Below are 19,665 nucleotides of genomic sequence, written 5' to 3'. Positions count from 1 at the left end.
GCTTTGTTTTCGCACCTGATGGTTAACTTTGTTACCCCTAACAAATTAAGAAAAAATGAACACGCTATTGTACAACGTTTTCCTTTTTGTAATAGAATTTACTAAGTTCAAACAGATCACAGAACATGGAAATTCTCTGGCAAGTAAACGGAGAATTCTGAATGCATGTTAGAATCTTCCATGGTTTCAAATTGTTGTGCTCTGCGTAATGCCATCTACAATATTGTAGGAGTATACTTAATGAGCTCAGGCTGTTACGTCTTTCTTGGAGATGTAGCACTTAGAATAATTGGAGATATTACATGCTTTTTTTAATGCACAGGGCAAAAAAGGTTGCCATTTGTATTGCAATCCCCTTGGCTTCCTCAGATTTCTACCCGCTGGTACAATTAGTAACAATAATATTTTCAATCATGATTTGAAATTCAGAGATACAGGGCCAGATTCTTGTATTCACCATAGGGGCAACCTCAAGGTGACTCAATGTCTTCAACAATTAGCTGGTGTATAGACATTGCCAAGTCTTTTGGATATTGCAGCTAGGTCCAGGGCCTGTTACTGCAGCTATGGCCTTGCTTTCTCTTCACCTCAGACCAACCCCCTGTTAGAGTGATATGGACAAGATGGGGCTCTAGGAAAGAGCAAGCTCTGCTTTTCTTAACCACAGAGACTGATATGTGTCTGGCCCTTGCACATGAGGGGCAATCTCCTTAAGCTTCCTCCTTGTGTACCTATATTACAGTCTGCTGTAATCTGATCTTTGATGAGTGCTAAGAATTCTACACATTTTCATAGTCAACATTTTCATATACTGGGTACAATTTTCAAAATTGCCTAAGTGATTTAGATGCCTGGATCCAATTTTCAGAAGTGACCAGGCCAGATTTGCAAATGTACTTAAGTGCCTAAATATCGTACAGATACCTCATGGGGTTTGGAAAAGTGCCTAAGGGCATGGCTACACTTGCAGATGTAGAGTGCTTTGAGTTAAACCAGCCTTCATAGAGCACAGTAGGGAAAGCACTGCAGTCTGTCCACACTGACAGCTTCAAGCGCACTGGCATGGCCACATCTGCAGCACATGCAGTGGCATTGGGCACTGTGCATTATGAGCAGCTATCCCAGCATGCAAGTGACTGCAACATGCTTTTCAAATGGGGGTTGGGGGTGGAGTTTGACAGGGAGTGTGTTGTGTATACATGGGGAGAGAGAGAGTGGGTTTTTGGGGGGCTGAGAGCATGTCAGCATACTGTCTTGTAAATTCAGATAGCAGCAGACCCCCCACTTTCCCCCCGCCTCTCTCTCTCTGACACACAGCGTTCCACACTAATGGTTGCTTTGTCTTGGGGCAGATAAGCAGCCAGCTGTCAGAAACGGAGCTTTCAAAGGGCATTTCCACATTCCTACAGCCGATTCTGAACAATGACAAGAGTGGCCACTTGACTTAAGGGGATTATGGGACATTTCCAGAGGCTGATCAGAGTGCAGTAATGCAACACCTCGTCCACACTGGCGCCATTCCGTGATGCTACAGCAGGGGCGCAGCAAACGTTATTCGACTCACGGAGGTGGAGTACCAACAGTGCTGTAGCTGCGGAGTCAGAGCGCTCTATGTGCCTTGCCAGTGTGGACGGGTAGTGAGCTAGTGCGCCCGGGGTTCCTTTATTGCGCTGCAACTCGCAAGTGTAGCCAAGCCCTAAGCAGGTTATGCCCCTAACTCCCACTGAAAGTCAATGGGGCCTACATCACTTATGAAAATAAGACTTAAAGTCCCATATACTTTATCCGCTATAAATAGTGATTTTGATAAAAGGATTTTGTACCAGATTATGTATTATTCATTTTTTGCTTACAAGTCAGCACTTGCTTTTCAGAGTTCTTTCAATTTATCATGTACGTATTCTAACTAGAGATGGGGCCAAACTGCAAAGTTCAGATCCAGAGCTGAACTTCCAAAAAGTGTGTGGGGAAGGGAACTTTATGTCAGTGTGTTTGCTACAGTGCATAACAGAATTAAGGGAAATGCCCGAAGATACAAAACTGGACCTTGAGGATGGGATTTTCACTCAGGGCTAAATCAGCTCCCATTGAAGTCAATGGTAAAGCAGAGTTAGGTCAATGCCGAGCCCTTTTGAAAACCCATCTCATTTAGATAATGCTAAGAATATGATGCTCCTAAGAGCCTGTACATTGAAGCTCAGGCTTCCCCTATTCCTGTTGTTTTGTCCTTTTCCCCTGCATAGTGGTGTGAGTTCAAGATAAAAAAGTATTTGCCTTAAGTAGAATTTCCTGTATTTCCTTTGTAATTTTGTCACAAGCTTAAGGTTATTCATATGCATTATCTATTTTTCAAGCAGCACCACTGAGTCTGTGACTACTAGTCCTCCTTTTAGCCTATGATCTTTGTCCTTGTTTTCATGCAGGCCAGGATGGACCGTGCAGGGTTAGCAAACAGAGGAAAAGACTTCTTGGCTAGACTGCCCTACTGGTATTCACTTTCTTTTGAGTCACGCCTTGTTTTGATAGTAAGGAATTTGCTTCCTCATACATGACCATATGCAAAAATTTTGTACACTTTTTGCTACTGCTGGGTGAAGAACATTTTGCAAATGTATGTTCTCATGCTCATATGAATTTGTTTAGGCCTTGCACCTACCCTTTTATGGGTTTTCTTCTATGAACATCTGAGCAATTAGGCTTTACAGATAAAATTACTTGTGCAATGGAAGTCGTAAAGGTGTATTTGTGACTGTTAGTGCATGGTTATTACAGCTGAACTGAACGTATTGTTGTCACTATGGAAAATTGTGTATCGTAATCAACAAACTGAAAACTGAGAAATCTGGGGTGGGAGGGGCCAAAAATGAAACGCTTCTAGATTTTCAGATCTTGGACAGGGAAGATTGAAAATTTCCACAGAAAACGTTTCCCTCACTAAGTTTCTATAGAAAAATTTTGACCAGCCATAATTATGTATTATTACTTTTAAGTATAAAGAGATACTAGGACAGTTCACAGAAAAATAGGCATGGAAACAGACACCCTATCATAAAACCTTGGCATTTAATTCAGACATGACATAACAAGTGATAGTCAGAAAAAGGGGGAAAGAGGGAAGAAAGGGAAGAGGATTAGAATAATAAAATCACATGGATGTCATAGGTAACACAACAGAAGTCAGCTTTCAGGAAGAACCTGAATGAGGCAAGAAGGTAGCTTGGTGATCAATCTTGAGGAAGGCCTTCCATGTATAAACAAAATGTCAATTTTTCACATGCAAGTATTCATGTCAGAAATGCCTGTGTGCTTATCCAGTCAACAGAAAGCATACATTTATGGGCCTCTCATTTATGGGATTCACACACACAAAAGCCACTCTACAGAGGCCTTAAAGTAGGAGTAAATATCCTTTAGCCCACGGATTGGCAACCTTTGGCCCGCAGCCCGCCAGGGTAAGCCCCCTGGCGGGCCAGGTCGGTTTGTTTACCTGCCGTGTCCGCAGGTTCGGCCGATCGCAGCTCCTGCTGGCTGCGGTTCACCGCTTCAGGACAATGGGGGCTGCAGGAAGTGGCGGCCAGCACATCCCTCGGCCTGCACCGCTTCTCGCAGCCCCCATTGGCCTGGACCGGTGAACCACGGCCAGTGGGAGCCGCGATCGGCTGAACCTGCAGACGCGGCAGGTAAACAAACCGGCTCGGCCTGCCGGGGGGCTTACCCTGGTGGGCCGCGGGCCAAAGACTGCCGATCCCTGCTTTAGCCCCATGTGACTTATGTCACCAATCACAACTTGGCAACTCAGCTCAAAATCTGAATCTGTAATCAGTCCATTTAGGAAAAATAATTTTAAAATATATGTGGTAAATAAGTGCTAACAAAGAATAAATTCTCGTTGGGAAAGGGACTGTTACCCTTGAGGTGGGCCATAGTGCCTAGCACACTGCGGGTAATGCTGGAAAACAAATAAATTGATGATCATCTGTGGAAAACTTGGTCTGCTTCTAAATATTCCAAAAGCAGATAGAATAATATTTGTCAAATAGATACATTTTTATCATTTTTTCTCTCCATCCTAGTTTCTCTACAGAGAGCAGTATATATTTATGATTTCAAATGTTTCTTCATGCCCCCATAACTTTCTTAAGTAAATCTGTATGTTGGACTCTGATCTGCCCACATCCTGACCATGGCAAACTAGAGCCATGCAATCAATTCTGAGTCCAAGACAAGGAGCCAATGACATGGAAATTAAATTGGTTCCATTAAAGAAGAATGTATATTTTGTTCCACACGTTAATGTACAGTCATCTTTATCTTGCAGCTAAACAGCAGATTTTCTTTCTGAATCCAGGCATGAAGACATAACAGACTGTAATACAATTTGCGTTATGTAATTATTAGTGCATTTTGTAAAGTACCACGCTAAACCATGCTGCTTGGAGTTGGCCTTCCAAATGTCCTTGGCTGCTTAGCATACATTTCAGAGCCAAACCAGGGGCATTCTTGGCTTTAGTTAAATTTGTCTTAGTCCATTCCAGCACATCCCAGTTACCAGTTCCCTCGAGCACTGAGTTTTCTTTGTGAATCAGGAGAAAAACAGGATATTTGCAAATATAAAAGTCACAACGCCTTATTGTGAGCCTGCAGTACATATGTCATTTCTTTATGGATGTGATCCAGCATGCTTACCTAGCCTTCCAATTCAGGAATGAATTAAAGCAACTAAGCCTCTGGGTCAAAAGAAGAGATTACTGATTATATATCAAAGTTTGTTTTTAGCTTGCATGAACATAGTTCTGTAGAACAAGTGAGAGAAAAACATCAGGAACTCCTCTGAAATGTCCCTAATAGCAGGTTTCTTAAAAAGCACGCTCCTTCACACATTGGATAAGACAAAATAATATTCTATAAATATTGTGTCAGAGTAAGGGGCAGATTATGAGTGGTGCTCAGCCCACACAAATCCCCCAGATGCAGATTCTGATCGCAATTATATTAGCCTATCTTGAGTCAGAATATGGTTCTTTGACTTTCATGGGAATTGTGGGTGGTTCAGCACCAGACAAACTCCTAGGCCTCTTTTCTGCAAAGGGATCTGGAAATGAACTCTTAGTCCTGTGCAAAGTCCCACTGACTTCAAAACAGACCATACCTGTCTATTTGTCTTCAGGGGGATGCTGTTAAAGGTTAAGGCTCCATGCTTGTGGATCCCTTTGCACGAGCCAGGCTTTAAATTTTAATCTAGAAATGGTCATCACATTTTAATCACAAACCACAAAAACCTCACAAAGATAGACTTCACCAGCAGGAAGATAGGACCCTATGGCAAAACCACCACGAACTTTGGCAGGAGCAGGAACAGGCTTTTCAAGATAATGTTATCCCTGACGTAAATCGTCCCTGATGTAATCCCACGGACTTCAATGGCGATACACCACGGATGAGTTTGGCTGAATGTAGTCCTTTTCTGAAACTGGCAACATGCTCCTATTGCTTAGTGGAAAGTTTGTGACATGAATGAAAACAGTAACTTGATGGCTTAAAGTGTTCTGTGAGTGCATAATAAAATGTTTGTGTCTGTACCTTATCTCTTCATATTTAAATATGAATTTCACAGTGTGTATTTTTCAAATAACTTTCAGTTTTTCAAATAACAGTTAGTGCTTTCAGAAGGTGGACATTGATAGCACTCGAACAGGCATTGTGGACAGTTGCCCTTCCTTCTGTAGCTCTTCTGATAGACTTCACAGTTGACCTGAAATTGTCCTGATATTCCATCCTGTGCAGTGCTTCATTTTTTCTGGGCCTGTACGTTGTTTTTCCCATGTAGGATACACACTAACCTAGTCTCCATGATTACTCTATCTGTGAAAGCAGGCCTTGAAATAATGCCTGTTTTATTGCCTGTAATTTTTAATGAGGATTAGCACGCTATTAAAACTTCTACCCTTTACATAGGATAACATTTGGGTGATGAAAGTAATGACAAGTTAATGGAACTCATTCGGGAGGGAGTGATAGCAATGTAATGTTACCAGTGTGTATGAAAACTCAGGCCACATAGCAACAGTCACTCTGCTAAGTCAAGGGTTTCCTACATCTAAGTAAGATGCAAGTACAAATACTTGGTTTTATTTAATTCTAAGTGTGTTTCAGTTTACGAGAAGACCTAAGGTGCATTTGTAATTTCCCTGCAGATTCTGTGAAATCTTTTATTATTAATTTTTACTTGTAAACCATTTCAAGCTCAGACAGAATTTATTGCGGGGTTTTACTTGTCAACAAGATTGGATTCCCAGACTGTACTGCATAAATATTTACATAGCTGAGTGATTATGCCCAGCCTCAGGTGCATTGGTGCCCTAGGAGAATCATTGTTTTAGGTACCCACCCACCCTGGAGTTAAGTGAAGGGGAATACAAAGAACATTGACTTTGATATTTTTATGTTAAAAAAGAAAATCCCATCACTGAGATCCCTAGAGCCCTATCCTTCAGATACCAGTTGGGCTGTACACTCAGATCATGAGTAATACACAATTTACTTTCCTCAGTGCTGTTTATCTTTTCTTGCTTTTTCTTACTTTTCCATTCAGGTATTGTCTACCACTTTTTATATTATCCAATTTTATTCTTTTACCTCCTTCTCTCCAGCTTTTGACTTTTCCTCCTTTCTACTTGATTCACTTCCCTGTGATGCAAGTTCTTCTCTGTTTCCACCCTGTTTTCCATTCCTGGCTCTCCTGCTTATGTCTCACGACTTCTCAAGGTCAGCCCATCTTGTTATATTCTTCCTTTCCTTTCTCACATACTCTTTTTCCATTCCCCTCACAGGGGCTCCCTAATTATCCCCAAACAGACACACACAGCAGGCCATTCATCCAATTTTAAGTTGGACAGTCCTCTTTGTCTATGGTTTTGTCCTCTGTCTGGTACTGAGACAAAAGGGGATATGGGTTTGTCTGGTGTAACAGATGGGAGATGCCATTTTGAAGAGCACACCACTCCACCCTGCCAGCGTGATCTCACACACACAGTCTCACCGGCGGGAAAGGGCAGCACACTCTTCAAACTGGCATCCTCCATGCAGTATGACCTTGCATGCACACTGTGTGCAAGGTCACGCGAGGTCATTCCTGAAAGTAGCAGAATGTCTGGTATTCTGGGGCTGTGGCAGTGGCCACCCTACACACCACCCCCTTTCCTTACCTTCCATTTCACTTTCCCAATTCTTCATCCCTTCTCTTCCCTCATATCCCTGTCTTACTTCCCTCCAAGTGACTGTCTGTCTTTTCCCCTTTCCCTCCTTACCCTCCCAAGGCCTATCCCAACCCTCCTTACCCACACGTAGTACCTAATAATTGGGTATTGTGTGCATGCCCACCATCTCTTCCAAGAAGTGCCCTACAGAGTGCTCTCAAACGTGGGATTCAAACTCCAGGCCAGAACCAAACTTTGCCAAATTTCACCCTGTTCAGATCCAGTCCATTTTAGCAATAAATCTGACTTGCACTTTGAGATCCAGGGTTTTGCATTCAGTGTTTTGGCTTTGATTAATCTCTGTTAACTACATAAAAAGCAAAGGAGTACTTGTGGCACCTTAGAGAATAACAAATTTATTTGAGCATAAGCTTTCATGAGCTACAGCTCACTTCATCGGATGCATTCAGTGGAAAATACAGTGGGCAGATTTATACACACACACAGAGAACATGAAACAATGGGTTTTATCATACACACTGTAAGAAGAGTGATCACTTAAGATGAGCTATTACCAGCGGGGGGGGGGGGGGGAGAAAACCTTATGTGGTGATAATCAAGGTAGGCCATTTCCTGAAGTTGACAAGAACGTCTGAGGAATAGTGTTGGGGGGGGGGGAAATAACATGGGAAATAGTTTTACTTTGTGTAATGACCCATCTACTCCCAGTCTCTATTCAAGCCTAAGTTAATTGTATCCAGTTTGCAAATTAATTCCAATTCAGCAGTCTCTCCTTGGAGTCTGTTTTTGAAGTTTTTTTGTTGAAGGATAGCCACCCTCAGGTCTGTAATCGAGTGACCAGAGAGATTGAAGTGTTCTCTGACTGTTTTTTGAATGTTATAATTCTTGACGTCTGATTTGTGTCCATTTATTCTTTTACGTAGAGAGTGTCCAGTTTGACCAATGTACATGGCAGAGAGAAATTGCTGGCACATGATGGCATATATCACATGAGTGAATGCAACAAATAACACGGGGGTGGGGGGGAGGCTGAGGATAATGGATATTGTCTTGCAGCTGCATAGGCTAACAATGCACACAGCCTCCTGGTTCCAATTCATTTCAATGAGCATTTAAAAAAATCCTTAGCAGTCTATAAACTCATTGGCTCCTTTAACATTTGCACATCAGTCCACTCCGGGCCAGCCCAGAAAAAGTGACCCTGCTGCCTATTCTTTTTGTATCTTTTCTCCTTTCTGTACGAACTATTCCCAGACACCCCTTTTGCATGGTTTGCTGCTTTCTCCAAACTAACACTCTAGCCTCATAACTTTCCAGGGTAACAGGCTCCCCCCCAAATCACTGGACTACCTGAGGCTAGGAGTCCATCATCACCCAAGAGGATTCTTCTATTCCCTCTGCAGCTCTTCAGAGGTGCAGCCCAGCAGGTATTAGGGACGAGGCCGAGTGATCAATCACTCTGATGTCCCTGAGGTCAGGGGTGTGAGGGTGTCCTCGGGGGTTGTCCACTACCTCAGCCCGCACTTAATCCTTCCCTTTCCCCTTTCTCACACTTCCTTCCACCCCCACCCTTTCCCCAAAAAAGAGATCAGAGTCTAGAACTGCTCTAATCTGCCCCCCAGGTGCTGCTAGGAGGAGATTGGATGCCCTGCTTGTCCCATAAATCCCCAAACTCCTGGCTCTGAGGGGCTTGCAGGGCAAGCATGTCTTCTAGGCCCCTTCCCCTGGTGCCGCTGCTAAAAGCGGCCAATGCTGTAGTCAAGTCTTTCCTTCTTAGAAGATGTCTGGTGGGGGCTTTTTAATATTTCAATTTGGAAATGCTACTGTGGTGCCTCATTATAGTATGGGTGCCTCATGAATCCATTCTGCCCTATAGGCCAGACCCCTCGGGAAGACTAAATCGACAGAGTGGTTGTTTGGTATTTTGATGGGGGGAGAGGGGAAGGGATCAAAATTTTTCCATGAAAGCAAACACGTGTAATGAAAAATTGCATTTAGCCAAAATCCCAATTTTCCACTGAAAACTTCCAAGCCAGCCTAGTCCTTTTATCTAAAAAGAGTTACCAAAGGGGTTAGATGCTATTCAGTCAGCTTATGGCATATTTGTGTAGTAAAGGTGGAAAGGCCAGTATGAAAATGGGGATGGAACTGAAATGGATTTTCTGCCCTTCCTCTCTAAGGCGGCAGTAGTTTTACTTCGGGATAGTGACATGTTTCATCTAGTTTGTTAATGTTGACAGAAGACATCTGCAATCGACTCATTTCCTCTACGAGATTGGCATGCCAAACTTGTGCAGTCACATACTCCTCACCTTCTAGGCAAGGCAGGAAAATAGAAAAATAATTCACTTATCTTCAAAGTTCAAATAATTAAGGAGCTGAAAATGAATAAATGATGTGGCCTGCAGAAGTCACATAGCTGAAATATGTATGGTTGATTTTCCACTAAAGCTGTTGAAATGTTTTAACTTGCACTTAGGTCCTCTGTGATGAGGCATGTTGGATTGGCAGGAAATAAAAGGATTGTAAAGCTGTGCAATAAAAAAAATTACAAAATGAGTGGTGTGCTGAATGGTTTAGAAAATAATTTTGTAGCCCACCCTAATGCTTATTTACCTGCAGTTGACTACCTGCCCGGTTTGTGCCTGTGTACATGACGCAGCTAGCAAGTGGCCACTGCATGAAAATAATAGGGTTACACAATTGACTCTGGGAAGATAAGCTTGTAACGTATATTACTTTTTATCTGGTTCTCTCTTTTATTGGTAAATGCCATGCAAATGTGGGTAAACCAACAACTTAACATTTTTTAAAATCTATTTCAACTGATGTTATCATCATCTCCTACATTACATGTGAGCAGAACATCAGTTAGTCTAACATATTGCCATGATATGACGTACTTGTGTGTGTGTGTGCGCACGTGCACACTCACACACACAAGCATGAACCACTGCCCTCTGCTGGAATAGAAGCAGAACTACTGAGTTTACTGTAAAAAGAACAGGAGTACTTGTGTGGCACCTTAGAGACTAACAAATTTATTTGAGCATAAATTCAAATATGCTACAGCTCACTTCATCAGATGCACGTTCAAATAAATGTGTTAGTCTCTAAGGTGCCACAAGTCCTCCTTTGCTTTTTGCTGATACAGACTAACATGGCTGCTCCTCTGACACCTGTCAGTTTACTGTGCTGTAGGCTCCATAATGCCATCACCTAAAGGAATTTCTCCTTTACCTCAAAGGATAAGGGCAGAGGGTCTGAGTTCTGAAAGTTCTTTGGGACAGGGCCTGTCTCTGGCTGTGGCTCAGGGTCTGCAATTTGTTGGGCATGGGTGGACTGTGATGCCTACATAGAGTCTCCATTGATTTCAATCCCACAGATGCTCCATGTGGGCACTGCAGTCTGCCCATGTACAAAAAACTGTTGAATCAGGCCCTACATTTGCACAATGGGACTCTTTTCTTGACTGCAGCCTTTCGGCACTACCAGAATGAATGATCTCCCCCATAGTGATGACGACATTCCAAGTGGCTAAGGTATGCATCACATTTCCAAATGGCCACCCATTGTTATTACAATATGTAAATTATGTCATCTCATGATTGGCAGCATCCTCTCTTAGAACAGAAAGATCTTAAGGAGTATTAACTGTCAGCCATTTACATTATTTTTGCTTGAGCTCTAAACTTGAGGCATTTTTAGCTTTGTATGCTTTTGAACCCTTCTCCCTACCTCCCCAATTCTGTAAGCATTTCCTGGTTTCCTGAGATAGGATTATGGTACACATCCAAGGAAGGGTTGCTGGTCACATTCTGCCCAAATTCAGACACGACATTCTATTGAAGAACACTCTGTTCAATGATGGATGCTGCCCACTTTGACCATTTTGGAGAGAACAATTGCCTAACTAGTCCCTCTTATTTTCAACAGCTGCTTTTTTGGCATATGGGACTAGTCTTCCCTTGCAAAATGTAGCCACACACAGTTTAGCTTGTATAAAACAAACCTAACACAGGCTCAAACTTCTCAGCACATTTATCAACTAAGTTTTCCAGGACATTAAGATACCTTGTTGATTTGAGACCAATTTAGGCACAAGAGGTTTAATTGTTTGTAGCCCAGGAGTGGTGGACCTGTATTGTTGTTAGGAGAGCCGGATTGTGCTATTTACCTTACCTTTACCTGGATTTTCTCTTAAACCTTCAATCTTTGTTTAGATAGGCTTTAAGTACACAGTGGTGTAGTTCGAAGAGAACTTTCCTGAGTCTTATATTATCAGCCTCACTGAAATCAAAGAAACTCCAGTCCTTTCCAGTCGTGAATTCCTGATTCTCTGAACTGGCAAGAAAAGATACAAACAGAAGTCTGCTGACATTTCACAGCTTCTAAATTTGTAGCTGGCATCAAACTTGTTTACTCTTCATGTTACTGCTTACTTTGAGGAACTGATGAAGATCATTGTTTCTCATGCTATGGTTTGGATCTCCTCAGGTGGATTACATCTACTAAGAAGGCCATAGTAGACTTGTGGGTCTACTGCAGGGCGACAGGTGGAGTTAGGAAGATTACAATTGCAAACTGGGGATTAAATTAATTCTTCTCTGGTCCAAAGTCTGGGCACTATAGTGCAAAGTCCCTCTGCTCCAGCCTGGGGAAAAGAAAAAGAATCTTTGGGCACATCACCTCAAAGAATGTATTCCACATGAAAATGTCTCTATTAAAAGAGTAAAATTAAATATTTTGCAACAAAAATATTATGTATTTGTATTGCAGTAGTGCCCTAGAGGCACCAACCAACAGTGGGATCCCATTGTGCTAGGCACTGTATTTACCCACAGCTACAGCCAACCCTAGGCCCAAATCTAAATAGATAAAATAGACAAACTGTGAAGAGAAAGAGAGGCAGAGATGTTTTGAACTCCACACATCTGCTGCGCAAAACAGTTCAGCCTCAATGCAACTGTATTTTTCAACAACAAAACATTTTGTTGAAAGTGTCCCAGTGAGACATACTCTTGATTTCTACGTAGGTTATTTGGGGCCGAGAATGACTGCAAATACCTGGCCCTAATCTTGGCACATAACAGAAGTGATCAGGAACCCAGTCTATCTTTGCCAGAAATTTGGTGGAAAGGCTTTGGAGACCAGGGGCCTGCATTAGCAAATGCATTTAAAGCTGCCTTATGCCAGTATTTCCTACTCAAATGGCTTCCAATGCCTTTTAATCTACTTGGGCTATGTCCATACTATGATCTAGGGTTGTGATACCCAGCTCCTGTACACACAGAGTAGCTCAATGAGCACTAACACAAGTATAAATAGCTCAATGAGAATTAGCATGAGTATGTGCACATGAGCTGGGAATCACACCCCTAGCTCATACCACAGATATAGCCTAAAATCCCCAGGTCACAAGAACCTCTTGAGGGTTCTAGTTAGTCTGTCAGGAATCAAAACTTTACCAATGTAATGTGAAAAGCATTTTAAAAACAATATATTTCCTGTTAATAATAGTGAGGTCACACTTTATATTAAAAGTATACAAATAACAGTTCTTAATAATTTTAATAAATGGTTAATCAATTGTCATAGGTTGTTATTGAGTAGAGTAGATCAGAAATTTTTTGATGAAATGTTTTCCCATTGGAAAATGCTTATTCATCAAAAAAGTGAGGTGCATCATGGAAAGTGTTTATTTCCACAAAATTTCACTGTTTAAAAAGTAGTAAACTATTTTGACATTTTCAGAACAGAAGATGTTGATTTTCCATTTCAAAATTACTTTTCATTCCCATTTTTAAATTTTTTATATTATATAACAATATAAAATAAAAAAGCAAAACTGAAATGAAATATTTCAATTTTATCAAAGCAGCGTTTTCATCAACTCAAAAATTTAGAATTTTGTTTTGTGGGAAATTTCTAATTTTCTTCTTTTGTTCCATTTTAGAATAGAAAAAAGTTCATCATGATGAAATTTCCTGTGAGATATAAAATCTCATTCCCACCCATATCTTTAATACATCAACAGATTGCTTAATCTGATTCCCACCCATGTTTTAACAGATCAACAGATCATTTAACAGATTGCTTATAAACATCTACAACGCCACCTACTGATGTGATAACCATCTTTATTCACATGCTACAGTCTGTAACATGCTTTCACCTCTATTAGTTATTAAACATTTAAAAAATATTTATAAAAATGTACCCTACTATGAAAGTAGACCAATAAGGATTATTGAAAATATATATTTTTCTAAATTATGACTCACGTACTAATTAGCATCTTTTTTATTCTGTATCTTATCTTCTTACCAGTTTATTGAATCAATTACATTTCTATCATATTTCTGAAGATGGACCCAAACCAAAATTTGTTGGCTTAATTCTTCACTGCCTTGTATCTTGGGTAGGCATTTAAAACTGTGCTAGCCTAAATAGAAGGGTTTTTTATTCATTTTGAACAGGTGTAAACAACTACAACCACAGTGAACCAGATGTTCAATGTAGGCACTCCTGAATTTTGGAAAGTTCAGCTCCAAATCCAGATTTAAACTCGCAGTAGGCTTCTAACTCTGGGAAGGTCTAAACCAAAACCTGGGAACCAAATACTCTCCTTCCATATCTTACACAAAGTTTCGAGCTATTTATTTCTTTTCTCTCTCTCCCTCCGAAATTCTCTCCCAAATATCTGCCCACCTATCTACTCTACCTACCTACTAATCAATTTAATGTATGTTCTTTTAAATCCTATACAGCAAAACACTTAAGCATATGCATAAACTTTGTTGATGCCAATTGGATTTACACACATTCTTAAATGTTTTCCTAAATTGAGGCATTTGCATCTTGCACCTTATTCTCCTCTCACCTTCACTAGATTTACACTAGTATGGCTCTAGTATCTTCAGTGAGACTACACTCAATTTACACAAGTATAACTGACAGAAGTAACAAGTCTGATCAGATGTTGTGATACGCAGACAAAAGATTTTCAAAAATAGGTTCCTGAGTTCATATTTACAGAGCTACATGTGTGCAGAGCACCTACCAGCTCCCATTTTGAGCATGGCTGTTCAGCACTTCTGAAAATCAAGCCTAATCATTTAGGTATCTAAGTAGGGAGTGAGGAATCCAACTGTGGACACTCATTTAAAAAAAACAAACAAACAAACCCACAATAGGCCATACGGTCAACATATTCAAATGAAGCAAAATAAATTATTTTCTGCCAGGGAAATATTAAGATCTTTAGCAGATTTGTTTGGAAAATTTTCTAAAACCTAAAAGATTTTAAACACAGCACTCTTTATTAGCACAAATGGACTATGTTTTCAGTTCATACATATAAAATAGACATAGAAAATGAGGTTAGAGGTGATATTTCAACCAGATGTCCTTTTCCAAGTTGTGAGGGGAAAAAAATCAAGTAGGATCATAATAAAACTAACCATGCCTCCTTTGTTCTTACAGGCTGACAAGGCTTCATAGTTGTGTCACTGACAGTTTCAATTTTGGATCTGAAGTTTCTTTATTTCAAAGGGATTTTTTTTCCTGTTTTGGCTTAAATCCTGTAGCCAATAGGTTATCAAAGCGCCTCTTAGCCTATGCAGTATCTTATAGAGATTACTTTTAAATACAGAAATGGTGGAAAGAACTTTTTTCTTTAAAACTTTGTTGAGTAAGGGATCTGGAGACTTTGCTGAGCTGTACTGTGCACAGGAGATAGATATGATAGAAAAAAAATTCTTGATGAATGTGTGAGAAGAAGTGCCTTTCAGACAAAAATATTTCTTTAAAGTTTCTTGTTACAGTAAAATACAAAAGTTATGTTGAAATAACAATGTGACTATGGCGGATATAGTCACTGCTATATACTGAATTGTGAAGACTTCTAGTAGGGCTGGAGAGGGGAACTGTGAGTTTTCTTTAACTCAGAATTTCCTTGCAGATTTTTCTGTCTGTGTTCATGTTATTTTAAGACACTTTCATTTGATCATTCAATATTTTCCACTCCTGACTAGGTGGTGAATAGACTTGCCACTTGGCTGTTTTTTCTGCCCCTCCTTCCCCCAGTTTGAACATTTCTTTTGACAGGAAAGCCAAAAAGGAGAAGCCACCAGGTTATTTTTTTAATGCCTTTAACAAACAAAAATAAAAGGATTCTGTATAGAAATAAAACTTAAGGCACTCCTTGGGTCCATCCCCCTGTGAAAAAAATCTGAAACATCAGCCAAAATTAATCTTGCCAGAATTTCTAAAGGAAGCATTAATTCAGTTTCTCACTAAATCACATTGCTTCTTCCTGTTTAATATCACCAAAAACCATTCTAGCCCCTGCTAAACCCTTTCACATATTTTTGTTAGCTCTCATCTTGATTATTGCAAATGTCTCTTCTCCACTTCTCTTTCCTCTCCAGTCTACTTGAAAGTCTAACGCTAAAGTAATCTTCCTCTCTTGCCACTCCAGTAATGTCAGTTACTCTTTTTCCACTTAGCATATTTTAACACACAATATTAAACTTCCCTCACCTTCAAGGCCCTATACAATCTTTCCCCTACAGCTCCGTCTACCTGCTTTCATTTCCTCCTACTTTCCCTCAGACATCACTCCCTCATCCCTCTTTTTTTTCTTCCTTTTATCTCATCCTCCCTCATTTGTGCCTTCCTATTTTCATTCATGATGTCCCCTATACCTGGAACAGTCTCCTGCTTCCCAAATGACAAATTCCCTTCTTATTTCCTCTTTCAAGTATTTCTTTTAAACCCACTTCTTCTAGAATCTCTGCCAACTTCAGAGAAATTGCTAGCACTGGGAAGCTACAAATAAGAGCCCTCCATTAATGGGCTGGGGAGGGTTAAGTGGAATATTGATGCTTTTCATGCCTAAATACAGATTTTGCCAAATTTTTCCACGATCACAACTCACCTGACTTTCATCCTCTGGCTTTAGAGCTAGTCACTCAGCCAAAATAGCTAGGACTAACATCTTTAGTGGCTTTTTGTTGCAAAATAAATGGCTTCCGTCAGTTGTAGGCTTGCTTAAATATACAGACAGTTTTGTATATATTGGGTCATACCATGCTTTTGGATATCCAATATAAAGACCTTTGTATTTGGTGAGACGTGTGCAGAAATGGTTTGAATTCTATCACATTTTTTGAGTCCACACGAACTGTGGCAAGATTTTATCTCAGTTTTATAATTTAGCTGTGGGACCAACAGAAAACAGGCCTCCTTCTGTTTTCAGTATACTCACAGTCTACTGGTGTCCTAAGTCACATGGCTTTGAGACTCTTGTAAGGCAGTTTCCCCCCCACAATCTATTGCAATTACATTTGATTATATTCTCTATATAGATGCTCTTTTATTGAGTGCTGAATAGGAGTAAATCTGAGGTCGGCAGTTTGCTTCAACCAGTTAGATTACATAAGAACAGCCATATTGGATCAGACCAATGGTCCATCTAGCCCAGTATCCTGTCTTCCGACAGTGGCAAATGCCAGATGCCCCAGAGGGAATGAACAGAACTGGTAATCATCAAGTGATCCATTCCCTGTCGCCCATTCGCAGCTTCTAGCAAACAGAGACTAGGGACACCATCCCTGCCCATCCTGGATAATAGCCATTGATGGACCTATCCTCCATGAACTTACCTAGTTCTTTTTTGAACCCTGTTATAGTCTTGGCCTTCATAACATCCTCTGGAAAACAGTTCCACAGTTTGACTGTGTGTTGTGTGAAGAAATATTTTTTTAAACCTTCTGCCTATTAATTTCATTTGGTGACCCCTAGTTCGTGTGTTATGAGAAGGAGTAAATAACACTTCCTTATTTACTTTCTCCACACCAGTCATGATTTTATAGACCTCAATCATGTCCCCTCTTAGGGGTCTCTTTTCCAAGCTGAAAAGTCCCAGTCTTATTAATCTCTCTCCATATGGAAGCTATTCCGTATTCCTAATAATTTTTGTTGCCCTTTTCTGAACCTTTTCCAGTTCCAATATATTTTTTTTGAGATGGGACAACCACATCTGCACACAGTATTCAAGATGTGGGCGTACCATGGATTTATATAGAGGCAATATGATATTTTCTGTCTTATTATCTATCCCTTTCTTAATGATGCCCAACATTCTGTTCGCATTTTTGACTGCCGCTGCACAGTGAGTGGATGTTTTCAGAGAACTATCCACAGATCCAAGATCTCTTTCTTGAGTGATAACAGCAATTTAGACTCCATCATTTTATATGTATAGTTGGGATTATGCTTTCCAATGTGCATTACTTTGAATTTATCAACACTGAATTTAATCTACCATTTTGTTGCCCAGTCACCCAGTTTTGAAGCTCTTTGTAGCATGCCTGGGATTTAACTATCTTGAGTAGTTTTGTACCATCTGAACATTTTGCCACTTCACTGTTTTTCCCTTTTTCCAGATCATTTATGAATATGTTGAATAGGACTGGTCCCAGTACAGACCCCTGGGGGACACCACTATTTACCTCTCTCCATTCTGAAAACTGACCATTTATTCCTACCCTTTGTTTCCTTTCTTTTAACCAGTTACCAATCCATGAGAGCACCTTCCCAATTATCCCAAGACAGTTGAATTTGCTTAACAGTCTTTGGTGTGATAGCTTGTTAAAGGCTTTCTGAAAATCTAAGTTCACTATATCCACTGGATTCCCCCTTGTCCACATGCTTATTGACCCCCTCAAAGAATTCCACTAGATTGGTGAGGCATGATTTCCCTTTACAAAAGCCACATTGACTCTTCCCCAACAAGTTATGTTCATCTATGTCTCTGACAATTTTGTTCTTTATTATAGTTTCAACCAGTTTGCCCAGTACCGAAGTCAGGCTTGCCGGCTTGTGATTGCCAGGATCACCTCTGGAGCCCTTTTTAAAAATTAGTGTCACGTTAGCTATCCTCCAGTCATTTGGTACAGAAGCAGTGGAGAACCAGACGCAATAGGTCGAATCTATGCTTGGTTCAAAGTTTTCCATAGAATACAGACACAGTCTTATAGCTGAAAACTCCATTTCTTGTTGAAAATAATTTTGGAGGAAGATTTTCACTTTTTATTAAACAGTCAAACTTCCAAAAAACCAAAACATTTTGATTAAAAAATGCCATCATGGTGTCTCATAGGAGATGTAGTTTGGATGCCTCATGCCCTTTCTGTCCTCTGTGGGCCAGGTTCCCCAGTGGGATTATATTTCCCATGATACACTGCAGCTGCTGAAATGGAGGGGTGACTCTGGTGTATCATGGGAGATGAATTCCAGCGTGGGAGGTTGGCCTATGGAGAAGAATGGGGTCATCTCCCAGGAGCATATTTCAAAATTTTAAATATATAGCTTTCAGCTGAAAAGTTTCAGATTTTGCCCAGATTGTTTTGGTTTTAGAATTTTCACCACAAAGTCACAATTTTCTATGGAAAAACCTGCTAACTCCTTAACTGCTGCAGCAGATTTTCACCACATTACTGATGTAATCTGGCCATAAAATGAGTTTAAGATGTCCTAGAAAGATCATCCCAATGCAAGGATTATCCCCCAGTAATAGAGAGTTACTGTAGGCGCTCTTATCTACTTGCCCTCCCTGCTGCCAGAACAGAAGGGAAAAGAGGATGTGGCTGAAAGAAAGGGGTCCAGCTGAGACGCCATTCTACCATTCTGATCCTTGGCTGCGTTTTCAAGGCCCGTGGCTGATCCAGCCAGCATAAACTAAAGCATCCCCAGGTCTGCTCTAACATAGCACAGGGATAATGGCCATGCACTCAGCACCAGCACCAGGATCAGGGGAATGCAAAGGTGCACTTTAAGCTTCCTTTGTGCACACACCCAACTTGCACACTGGTTTGTTGCAACAGGATCCTGTCTAAAGTTTTAGGTTTGTTGGAAATTATAACCAGGAAGCAGAAGTGTCAAATCTGTTCTATCTATACTATCTGGTTATGTTTATATAGTTGTATTAAGTGTTAGGGTTTTATTTAGATTTGCCCTCTACTATATAACATAATCAGCAATAAAATAAAGTAAAACAATCAATACAAGTTGATCTGATACAGTCATCTAGTTAGAAGGCATTTCTTCTATTGAGGGAGGTCAATTGTCTATAGTCTCCTACATAAGATAATTTCTCTCTCCTGCTACACCAATATGAACCCATGCTCTACACTTACTGCCATTACTGTTCTGTTTTTCCACCCGCACCCCCAACACACACTCCTCCTTGTTTTAGGCAGTCTGTATGTGCTAGGAGCATCCTCTGTCAACTCAGGCTTGGTCTACACTTGAAAGTTATAGTGGCATAGCTGTATCACTCCAGGGTGTGAAAAACTACACCCTGTCAGACGTAGCTATGCCAGCACCTCCCCCAGTGTAGACACAGCTATACTGATGGAAGAATACTTCTGTTGATGCAGCT

General features: G+C 40.6%; 1 protein-coding gene and 1 long non-coding RNA gene across 2 annotated transcripts in view; one reads left to right on the top strand and one right to left on the bottom strand.

Annotated features, from left to right (window-relative positions):
* LOC122459444 overlaps positions 1-19,665 on the top strand; it is a 472,186-nt gene that overhangs the window by 137,554 nt on the left and 314,967 nt on the right. The window lies entirely within an intron of this gene.
* Positions 11,051-19,665, bottom strand: part of LOC122459527 — a 134,913-nt gene continuing 126,298 nt past the window's right edge. The window contains exons 2-3 of the long non-coding RNA XR_006280286.1: positions 11,660-11,871; positions 11,051-11,561 (exon numbers count right to left, since the gene is read on the bottom strand). This is a non-coding gene — a long non-coding RNA (uncharacterized LOC122459527). The remainder of the gene's footprint in view (positions 11,562-11,659; positions 11,872-19,665) is intronic.

This window comes from Dermochelys coriacea, chromosome 3 (assembly GCF_009764565.3).
Source record: "Dermochelys coriacea isolate rDerCor1 chromosome 3, rDerCor1.pri.v4, whole genome shotgun sequence".
Classification (NCBI taxonomy): Eukaryota; Metazoa; Chordata; order Testudines; family Dermochelyidae; genus Dermochelys; species Dermochelys coriacea.
Note: the sequence above shows the minus strand (reverse complement) of the source record. Positions and strands in the feature narration are given on the sequence as shown.